Source organism: Mastigoproctus giganteus, chromosome 8 (genome assembly GCF_048544385.1).
Source record: "Mastigoproctus giganteus isolate SK-2022 chromosome 8, ASM4854438v1, whole genome shotgun sequence".
NCBI classification, from domain to species: Eukaryota; Metazoa; Arthropoda; class Arachnida; order Uropygi; family Thelyphonidae; genus Mastigoproctus; species Mastigoproctus giganteus.
The window spans coordinates 205672243-205684531 of NC_143582.1; the positions used below are offsets into that span (position 1 = coordinate 205672243).

A 12289-nucleotide genomic window follows, 5' to 3' on the forward strand; every position below is an offset into this window, starting at 1 on the left:
GTCAGTTTTTTTTGTGATCAGCATGGCATAATACTAACAGATTACCTTCAAATGGGATGTACTGTGACTGCAAAGTATTATTCCAACCTCCTCATAAGCTATGTGCTGCTATAAAGGAAAAAAGACGCGGAAAGATGTCAAAAGGTGTGCGCTGGCTCCACGATAATGCCCCTATGCATTCCTGGCATAGGGGCATTATCGTGGTATGCCCATGAATGTGGGTTTGAAACATTGCCGCATCCTGCTTATTCCTCCGACCTTGCACCCTCGGATTTCTTCTTCTTTCCAGCCCTGAAGTCATTTCTTCGTGGAAAACACTTTGCTGCTGATGATGAGGTGATTTCTGCTGCCGTGTCATGGTGTGAAGGACAGTCAGAGGACTTCTACAAAACTAGCCTGCGGAAGTGTACTGAGAGGTGGCAAAAATGTGTCATTTTATCGGGTGACTATGTTGAAAAAGTGTAATACACGGTGTTTATTTCAACCTTCTATCACAACTACTTCTGGGTGAATATCAATCTTTTTTGAACCCCCCTTCCCTCGTATGTAAAAACGTGTGTGAGCTGACAGTGAGTTAGACGCTGAAGAGGCCAATCTCTTGAAGAAGCCTAACTTTCTGTATGCTTGAAGAATTATATTACAGATGTGCGTAAGAAATGAAAAGTTGTAAGAAAAACTGACTCTTACGTCTAATTTATGAAAAACTCTTCTTATATGTTTGGTTCATAACGTAGTTGAGATGAGTAATTTTCCTTTTGAGGTCAGATAAGGTCATAACCTGACGCTTCTGTGAATTTAATTTAAAGTTGCTTTGAGCTGATGTGGTTAAGAGGCTTTTGGAGCGAATTGTATGTTGTTAAGACCAGAAGCATAAATATTAATGTCATCTGCATGCATGCTACACGATAGGAACCCTGCTAGCGGGAGTTGATATTTTAATAAGTAAATAAATTTTGTGTTTATAATCTAGGACAGTGGTCGGCAGCCTTTTTTTAGTGAAGAGCCATTTTTGATCTAATTAAAAAAAAGAGAGAGAGAATCCGAAAAGCCGCACCTCAGCTCAAGCTGTGGAATAGAGTGGGAAGGTGTTTTATTAAAACATATATATTTTGAAATATTATTTATTAATACTAAAAAAAAATGTAACAAGCATTCAATTAGGTACGAATTAATAATATTTCTAACTTTTACTGCTGAACTTCTTTTGAGCGAGTCTCTCAATATCAGGCGAGTATGCCGTAATATTCATCTTTAAACATGCTGAAAGACTCGCATTATTCAGGCATTTCTTGATTTATTTTTAATAGAGTTCATGTTCGAAAATATTTCCCGCAGAAATTCGTCCAACCAAAAACTGAGAGAAGTCCAAATGCAAATATTTTCAAATTTATATACGTCTCCACGCATCGAACACAATTTGGTCTTGCATTTTCAACTCATCTATCGCCGTCCATTTGTGTAGAATTGCAAGGGCAGCCTTTTGCCTCTGCAAATTCTCAATTTCAGTTTGAAGGCATTTTTAGTCTTGCACTCCACATGTCCTTGATTTTTAAGTCCTCTAACTTCATTTCGAATTATGCTTCATGTGGGCTAAAAGTTAAAGAGCCGCAGGTGCTCTAGGATGATCACATGAGAGGAGTTTACAAGACCGAGAGAATATAAGAAAAGTCACCGTATTTAGTAGTCACGTGAGCACGGGCGCTCAAGTAGTCGTACTTAATGCAGCTTAGCTTGACCACTCGGCTACGACAGCCTCAAAAAAAAAAAAAGAGAGAGAGAGAAAAAAAGTCTCTCGAGCCAACCAGGATTCGAACCTGGAATCTTCTGATTCGTAGTCAGACGCGTTATCCGTTGCGCCACTGGCCCGTCTCATAAAAATCCCTATTAAACAGATGAAGACCTAAATAAAACCTTTGAGGGAATTCCAATTTGAACAGAAGGATTTGGAATAACTATCTTCGTTTTATCTGATATTTTTCTATCTGATACGTAATAAAATAGCCAATCAAGAAAAGTGTTGTCAACGATTTCGTAATACTGCAACTTGTAGTTCAACAAATTATGGTTTCAAATTATAAACTCTAGAAAGGTCGATGTAAATGACCTCGGTAGCTCATAGTAATGAATTGCCAAAATGAGGCCAGGTTCGTCACCATGTTCGTCACAATGGCCTGCCAGGTAGAAAATCATGATAATTTTCTCTGAATGACCGCGTTGAAAATTTTAAAAATACTGTTTAATGGTGTTATAGGCACGTAGTTGGGGAAGAATAATGTACTGGATATACTTCACTAATCAGATCGAACAGCACTTGAAGGAAACAGCACTTCAAGAAAATTCGTTTTTTAAATTTGACAGAGTATTAAGAATGTCTCTTTAATTAATGCTTAAAAGGACGGCAGGTGGTTACTTGAAGCATCAAGTGCATCTGCAAGTGAAAGGTCACTGAATGGGCGCGAGTTTAGATTTTCGTATTATTCTGAAAATGAATCTGAAATGAGTTGAGAAGAGTACAGAGATTAGTTATTGTACATACAAATACAGTGGCGGACAAAAAAACTGCATCACTTGTGAATTTTGCAAATAATGTGTTTTGCGCTGCATTGTGGGTTGCAGAAATGTTCGAAATTCATTTGTTAGATGGGATATATATCTCTGTGAATGAAATCCGATATACCGAATATACCGAATTGCCATAAATATCTTCTCAAAGGGTAAAATGCATAATTAATGGCAATATGAGTAATCATGCAAATGGAAATCATGACAACCAAAAATACATTTTATTGCATTCACGTGTACAAACTGAAATGACAAGTTAACCTAATAGTATTAAATACTGTATATCAGCAAAATAAGTCCTCAATATTTTGTTGTTTCTCCTCGAGCTGCAATTACAGCCTTGCAACGATCAGGCTCAGAGTTAATCAACTTCTGGATATACGGTTGCCCAATTTCGTAGTACCTTACAATGCTCTCCTGCAGCTGAATCTTACTTGTTGGCTTCTTCTGAGCAATTACAGATGACATTATGTACCAGCAATTTTCAATAGGGTTCAAATCTAGACTGTTGCCGGGCCAGTCCAACACTGTAATGCCAGCATTTCTGAGGTATGACTGCATGAGGGAAAAAAAAATTGTATGTTTTAAGCCTTGTGAGACAAGAAGACAAGCTCATCATTAAATCTAAATAGCATAAAACTTATCAATTTTGCTGTGTGGCAAGTTGCTGAGTCCTGTTGAAAAATTCAGTTTTGGACGTCTCTGTGGTGATTCCTAATAACGGGTTTCAGGCACTCCTCCAAGATAGCAGTGTAGGTTTCTGCATTCACCGTTCCGTTAATAAACTTATTTCGCCCCACCCCTTTGCTTGTTATGCATCCCCAGACCATCTGACCGGCGGGTGGGGAACTTTACAGTCGGTGTTATGCAGTTAGGATGGTATGCCTCCGATTTTTGTCTTCTGACATATCGCTTCCCATCCGAGCGCTGCAGGTTGATTTCGATTTGCAGAAAAGATGACGGTGTCCCATTGCTCTTTTGTCCATGAAACATGCGTTTTAGCCCAAGCAAGTCGCTTCTTCCTCATTTATTGGGCCAACAAAGTCTTCTTCTTGGATCGATAGGCATGCAGACCACATTCCGTCTTTGGATAGTTGTTTCAACACCAGAGGCCATCTCAAAGTCCAGTTTTAGATCAGGAGCACTAGCATGGCGATTACGAAGGCATAGCCGTTTCAAATATCGATCTTGGGAAGGCGTAGTCACTCTCTTACGGCCTGATCCAAGTCTTCTCTTCACATCACCGGTTTCACGCTTTAATTTCAGCACCCGGGATACTGTTGACTGGTGGCAGCCTATTTTATCAGCGATAGCACGCGTAGAAAGCCCTTCCCGAGACAGAGAAACAGTTCCACTTTTTGTTCTTGGTGTCAACTGAACATGTGGAGCCATGCTTACACCTCCGCAAAACAGGATACTAATGAGCGTGTATACCCTTCCAACGCCGTATTTATAGAAACGGCTGATGCAATACCTTGCAATACTGTCTAATGCAATAGAAGTGTTATCTGACGCAATACCTTTGCTTTGCGACAAAATGACTGAAATCAAAGAATATCTTATACGTTTCACTACAAATGTTACTTTTTAAGGTGATAAAGTTTTTTTGTCCGCCACTATATATATATATATATATATTTTTTTTTTTTTTTAATGGGCGCAGGTTGCTTACGTTTTAAAGTATTGACGGAGTTCCAAAGGAGTTGAGAGTCTCGACTATATTTTAATTGCTTGCGTTGAACCGTTTCTGAGAATCGACCAGTAAAGTCTTGGTTTCTTTCTTAGTTGAATAAACTCAATATGGGTTATAGTCGATTTTGTTTATTTTTATTTTTATGTGCTTTGTCTTTACTAGAGAGTATGCTTTAATTCGTTGTTGAGTCAAATGGGATATTTTGCCTTTACTATATTTTTAAATGGTACAATTTTGCGTAATTATTATTTTGTTAATAATAATGAATAGTAATTTCATCAATATAGTTTCGTATAGAATTTCCAGTAAGTCTGTCGCAAGATTTGATTTAGATGGTCCAAGTCTATTCTGTTATAGTTTCGAATGTGTTTATGTCGATTATCAAAGGTGCCAATGCGATCTCAAAGGGTCCTGTGATGAGATGGAACAGCACCCGAGAACCTCTGCACTAGATACGTTTGAAAATAATAAATCCAAGAAGTAATCTCCTCCGGTCTGGGATTTTACCTGCTGAATAAGTGCATGACTATTCATAATGTCTAATATATAATAAACATTTGAGTCGTGTTTATGATGAGGTTTTACTTTTTTGAAGATTGAAATCTCCCATAGCTATTGTGGAATTAGTAGACTGCAGGGTTCCTTTAAGATTGTCCAGCTTGTGATCTAGTCGTCTCAATATGTTAAGGTCTATGAGAGGAGCTAAATATGCAAGGATAAACAGAATACGACTTTTTTTTTTCCTTTTTTAATTTTTGATTAAATAAGACCGAAACCATCTTTACGAAAAGAAGAACAGTTGGAGTTTGGGGAGGAATACTGCAGTCGGCAATGATTATATAACCTATTAAAAATATTTTACAGGAAATGTAGGTGAGATAGGGGTTTGGTAGTTGAAGTGGTACAATATTTATCTTTGTAAAATCGTTTATCAGAATTCTATCTAGCCAATTATCGATATTTGGTTAAAATATATTAATATTCAGTTTTATATCCTGTGCAAAAAAAAAAAAAAGAACTATAATGAGGATTATTTTTTCCTAGCGTGAAATACTAAACGCTTCGTTAATGTGCAATATTGTTAACAGAGATTTGAGGTTCCAGTCTCGAAAATAAATCTCTATAAATTTTGGACTTTTAAGGCTAACGTTATAAAAGTAGGTGGATTGGGTGGAGTTTTAGAATTTCTGCCAAGGCAACTAAAGCCACGGATGGTTAGATATTGCTTCTGTAGGTAATCGTCTGAGTTCATAGGAAAACACCAAATTAGATAAGTGCTTTCGTTTGGTTTTTATTAGAACCCGGAACGTTGACGGAATTCCATTTTTTTCTAGAAAGTTCAGCGCGATACTTAACGGATAATGTTTCTTACTGTACTAGTTTCCTATATGGCATTTTTAATATGTATCTTTTAGCTTTTTCTTAATATTAGGACCTTTTTAATTTATTTAATGACATTTTTGTAATATTAGGATATTCTGTGCTTCCAGAACATTTCTAAAATTTTTCTGCATGATGTACCAAATTATTCTGCATGATGCCATTAAACACAGCTTTCACTGTTAGACAACAGAGCTTCGGCTATCAATGTGTGTGCGTTCAATGGCAAAGCAACTAAGAGGCTATGAAGCGTCGGTATACGATGTCCGGAAATTGGGTGTATTCTGTGGTTGATTTGCCTGTTGCTGGAGGAGAAACCCGAGTTTGGAAAAGAAACCTCGCTTCAGACCGACTAACTCAGCCACGTTGTGAAAATGCTCATAAAATTTTCTTGCGTCACAAATGGGTTTGAACTTTTTCCACCCGGTGAAAAACGTGATTACATCTCCACTAACCACTGTGCTACAGAGAGAGAGAGAGAGAGAGAGAGAGAGACTATTCCAAAAAGTCTGGTGTTTCATTCTGCAAGACTGGCAATCCGACCAGCGAATACATACAATTACCTTTTAGATAATAAACCTAGAGTAATAAGCATAGCTGTAATTTTAAACTGCTGAAACTAGTAAACGCATGTGGAAGTCCTCCCGGAACACGAAAGTGACTTTCAGATGCTGCCTTGGGCGCCGAATTCGTGGGATATGAATCCCAGGTCCGGTGTTTGGATCCTCCATCTATCGTAGACTATCGTAGATCGATCTACGCGTCGCAATGCTGGCAACATGGTACACCCTAACTGCTGCAACGTTCAGAGCCCTTATAAAATCAAAACCTCAAGATTCGCCGGGTGGCAGCGGTACTAATGGCAAGAGGAGGACATAATCACTAACTATATTAGGTGGATGGTCATAATGATTTGACTGGACAGTGTTTGTCATGAATTAAAAATGATTTGGGAATCTTTGACTTAGATGTTCCTAACCTTCTAAACTTGAGATTGCTATTGGAAAAAAAAATTCCTGAACTACTAATATTTTATCATATAAAATAAATGCTATTTATTTATTTTCCCCCCAATCTTTCTAATTTCTTGTGAACAAGTCATTCCGATTGTGGTACTGTATATCAATTTATTTGTAATGTACCGTCTCTACCCTTTAACGTACCACTGCGATATCACTGGCGGTACATATGTATATTTACATAAATAAATACGTTAAATAAAAAAATATTTATTTTTTATTTTTATTTACTTTATTTTAAAAATTTATTTGAAAAAAATGTTAAATAGATTCAAGGAAGGAGTGGACAAACGTTTGGAGCGAATGAATGGATAAAATGGGAAGATTTTTTTTTTTTTTTTTTTTCTTGGCTGATGCTGTATAAGCTTGCTTTCTTGCATCATATGCCTCTACTGCTAATGTAAATATTTGTAAATAGACAAATACATATTTATTCACTATTTTGACTTAAGACTGAATTTAAAATATGGTATTTAAAAATCAGGCATTTATCAAGAAAAACATCACAGTCTTAAAACTTAGTTATGCCATTAGCGCAAATTAATCGTTTTGCACGTTATATTTCCCAAGAAATCAAGCTAACTTTGCTTAATAAAAAAAAAAAAAGAATCATTCTCATGTAGTGAAGCAAAGAATTGCCTCGATCTTATACAACCGATAAACAGCACTGCTCCCAAAGTAAAAGTACATTGCTATTTATTCGTAATATGTGCTATTACTTTAACTAATATGATTTGTATTGTATTTCTGGATGTTGTATTTCTGGACATAAAAGTCTATTCCTGATTTAGATTTCCTTCAGTAAGAAAAGCAGAATTGTCACTTCGATTTATAAAAAAATTAACGACGAGTGAATTTACGTATCGTGCAGTTTGTATTTCTTAGTTAGAGTCTTCGCAACGAGACTATAGGCGCCAATAAATTATTATATTACTACACAATCGACTGATATCAGATAAGATGTTTCTTTAATTATAGCGACGGTAACATACTATTACGTCATAGATTGGAGCGTCACGCACGTGCGGTTACCTTTTACACGCGAGACTGGTAACAGTCTCTAGATTGAAGATCCAGGGAGAGTCATTACTGTCAGTAAGCGCTCATTTTCACTTAACAAATAATGGAAGCAAAACATATCACCTATGTTTTGCGTTAGGCTCGTCTATTGCTGGTTGATCACACCATTAAGTATAGGGGCGAATTCGGTACATCATAATTGTTAAGCGTATTGTATTTTGCTTCGAAAGGCGATACCTGTTCTTTGAAAAGTGGCGAAACGCCTATTGCTTAAAAATTTCTTGTCTTTCTGTCCAACCAATATCCTCAGAGTTTTTGCGTTTTTTAAAATGAATATTTGCAAATATGATAGTCACCATAATTACTCTACAAATTACTTGCTATAATGCATTCAGATAACCAGGGCCATCCTGTTTATTAACTTAGAAGATTATTTCAACTGGAAAAAGACCATGAGGCCAAAACTTTCCTCCAAGCTGTTCTGATATGATTGCAAGATTAAAATTTGGAAAAGAAAAACTTAAATACTTTAATTCCTTGGTTGGTTTTTAGGAGCATTAGCAACTAAGGCCATATTGCTCCGGGGATATGCGGTTGTCATTCCCTGACCTTTCCGCATCCTCCGTATTTGGTGGTCACGGGCTCGAACCCTAATTCCTTGGAGAATGTGCACTTTCATCCTTCGTCCGTCGGTAAATTGTTTAAAAACGTTTAAGCAGTTTCAGTTCTTTCCACTATTTTAACTACTCAGATTGTTTTTTTAATGATTTAATAATGAACCAAGGATGAAAGGGCACTTTCTCCTGAGAATTAAAATACTTAAGTTTTAATTCTTTTAAATCTTTTAATCTCTCAATCATATCAAAACAGTTAGGAGGTAAGTTTTGGTCTCATAAGCTTTCGTCAAGTGAAACCAATTTTTGGAAACCTTAAGAAATTTCGGATGCGTAATTTAGAAGAGTAGACCACGTCCTATGGTGTTTGTTCCTTTTGACAAACGCCCCGAAAATAATGAATGCTCATTGAAATTTGATAATGTAAATAAGGTCCTTTTCTGTTCTGAATCCATTGACTATAAGGTATAAATAGCGAGGATCATTTGTGGTATTATTGTAACAGAATCATCTGGACATAAAAGCGATCAAATTTCAATGAGACCTCTCCCTTCCACCACCAAATTGAAGCTGAACTATTTCGCATCTTACTTTTTAATCTCCTGCAATGATTATCTTGGTTGTTTATTAACCATATCTATCACATCGTACTCAATATTTCCACTTTTTTTTTTTTCATCAGAAAGAATGCGGACGAATTCTAAACAATACTGATACCAGTCTTTTTGTCTACACAGTGCTTCCTAGATTATAAAGCGCTTTTGGTTCAAGCCGCGTGATTAAATTAAAAAAAAAAAATAATAATCAGTTGAATAAACACTCATGGACAGTCAATACAGCTAGAGTATCTTTGTCTGATGCTTGAAATTATCTCGTTATAAATTAGTTTCTCATAACGAATAATGGCAAATGGATAGGGGATTACGCGTAAGGGCCAAGCTGATGCACAGGGTGCAACTCCCAAAAGATAAACAAGACTTTTATATAGTAAGATGGGTAGAAGTAACCCCAGAGAAACGTAACAACTGTGTGGTACTATACTCAGGGTTGTAGAGAATGAAAAAGAACTGGGAGTAATTGTGCACTCAGATATGAAGTCTTCTGGGCAGTGCAGACAGGTTGCCAGAGCAGGTCATGGGGTATTGCCAATGATATAAAGGAATTTTGCTAGTAGGCAAAAGGAGGTGATTATCTCTTTGTATAAGGTAATAGTCAAGCTTTGCCTTGAGTATTGCGTACAGCTCTGGAGGCCTCGTTTTAGGAAAGATGTAGAGTTGCTAGAATGAGTACAGAGAAGGGCAACAAGAGAGGGGAACGAAGGGGTCCTCTTACCAAGACAGGCTTAAGTTCTGCAAATTGCAGCGTCTGCAGACTAGGCATCTGTGAGGTGATCTGATTGAGGTGTTTAAGGCCTTGAATGGGTTGAGCAGGCTCAATGCTGATGGGATTCTTCCTCTTTCCCAGATTAATCGCCTGAGGGGATATAAATTACAATTGACAAAAGACAGTTATAGAATAGATGTGCGGAAATTTGCCTTTAGCCAGCGGGTGGTTGATTGCTGGAACAAACTTCCATCTATCATTGTGGAAGTTGATAGCTTAAATAAATTCAAGAGGCAGAACTAGACAAATAATTGGAACGAATGGATGGGTGAAATGAGAAGAATTTTTTTTTTGGCTGATGCAACATAAGCTTTCTTTCTTGCATCATATGCCTCTACTAACGCTAATGCTAATGCTAAGATATAATAAGACTTTTAAAATGCAATATCGATCATGAGGGAAAATGAAGTTATAGAGAGAATAAGCAAAGCAATCTTAAGTTCGTGTGCCATGCTTTATATTTCATTTTTACTTTTATTTTGCTACTAAATTTTGTAGTTTTTTTAATTCATGTTTCCTTTTAGACTTTTATTTTGTTAAACCTAAGACAAGGCTAAATCAATAAAATAATTTTATGATATAGCAATATATAAAATCATTTAATATGAGGAAAAATATTTAAAATTTACAACTGAAATTAGTTACTAACAAATAATATTATGCAATTAGTATTAAGTTAAAATTGAGAAAAATTGGAGTTTATAATACAAAATATTAATATTGGTTACAAATGAATTATAAAATAGAGAAAATATATCATCCTACCAAAAGTCAGAGGATACTTGCGGTTGTGAACAAATCATGTATTTATTCAAAGAAATTATTTGCGAAATGACATATCTACGGCTGTAATACGCTTTCGAAAACTTTCTAATTTATAATAGAAAGCGGGGGTGATATTTATTCCATTACATTTACGCCAACCAATGTAAAACCCCTGGCACTACTGCTGCTGTGAAGGGTATATTGTATATCACTTTTGTGTACAATAAAGATTACATATACAGGGTTGTTAAAATTAAAGTATCCCTATGTATAGAGCTTTGAAGTGAGTTCTAAGGCTCGTACTGAAGAGAAATTTGGACAACAGGTACAATAAAGAATGCGCTCGCCATTTATTGGGGGAAAAAATTAGTTACAAAATTTTTCACTGTATGGCGCGTAACTATATTAGTTACGATTATGAAAATAACTTACGTTATTTGCATAATCATAAGTTATTGCCACAGCACCACTACTCAGCTCTACTGTACTATATAAAGGCGCCTCCGTAGCCAGGTGGGCAGGAGCAGCAGTACGTAGCACACGCTTCTTGATTAGACCGGGGTTCGAGCCCGTGACCACCAAATACGGAGGATGCGGAAAGGTCAGGGAATGACCACCGCATATCCCTGGAATATGGCCTTAGTTCCTAATGCTCCTAAAAAAAACCCAAATAACAACAAAATGTACTGTATAAACGCAAAGCAGTCTCTTCAAAATCACAGTAAATGTTTGCCTGCACTACAGCAGCAATGCCAACAACGTTGCAGGAAAAGGCGCTACTATTAGTGAAGCTGTACTATCAGAACAGCAACAGTGCAGCTGCGGCTATCAGAGAATTCCGGCGTCAGAAGTGCATAAGGCGTGGACCTATGACTGTGCTGTCCGCAAAATAATTGCGAAATTTGAAGCGGCAGGATATTTGGTGTTCAACCAGGTAGAGGTCGAAAACGAGTGGATTCTTCTCGTGTTGAAGATGTGGCTATGGCTGTCGTGGATTTATCAAGTCAATCTCCATGTGGTAGCGCAAGTGTGCCAGCTGTTTCTCATGAAGTGGACATGCCGTATTCCACTGTAAGGCTAGTAATGCGTCAGGTGTTGCGGTACTATCCTTACAAGATGCACATGCTACAGCAGCTAAAGCATGGTGTTGCAGATATTCGTTTCACATACGCACTTCAGTTTCTGAAACGAATGACAGTGGATATCACTTGGCCATGGAACATCCTTTGGAGTGATTAAGCCCACTTCTGCTTAAAGGGACAAGTGAATACGCACAACTGTCGCATTTGGACAACAGAAAACCCTCGAGTTATCTAAGAGGTCCCGTGGCATTCTCCAAAAGTGACAGTGTGGTGTGGATTTACGGCCACATTCATGATTGGGCCATATTTTTTTGAACAGGTAACACCGACTGGACCCCGCACCTGTTCCATCACTGGGCAACGATATTATGAAATGTTGGAAAATTTCGCAATACCAAAGCTGCAACAACGTGGGTGCCTTCAGGAAACCACATTCATGTAAGATGGTGCGCCACCCCATATCCACCGCGTTGTGTCCAAAGATTACTAAGGAAACACTTTACAGACGAATAGGTCATCAGCCGTTGTTTCCAGACATCTTGGCCACCCCGATCACCGGACCTCACCCCATGCAACTTCTGGTTGTGGGGTTTTTGAAGAACCAGGTGTATCGGGAAGGATGTCAAACTCTGGAAGATCTGAAGAACAGCATTAGACGTTATGTGCTGGCTATTCCAGTTGACATGTTACGTTCTGCTGTAGAAAATGCTGTTCTTCGAATGGAAACTGTTGTTGACCAAAATGGATGACACAGTGAACAATTGTAGCGCT

General features: G+C 37.4%; 1 non-coding gene across 1 annotated transcript; it reads right to left on the minus strand.

The window, feature by feature from the left end:
* Nucleotides 1-1793: 1793 nt before the first annotated feature.
* Nucleotides 1794-1866, minus strand: TRNAR-ACG (transfer RNA arginine (anticodon ACG)). The gene has a single exon. It is a non-coding gene; the product is annotated as a tRNA-Arg (tRNA).
* Nucleotides 1867-12289: the final 10423 nt, after the last annotated feature.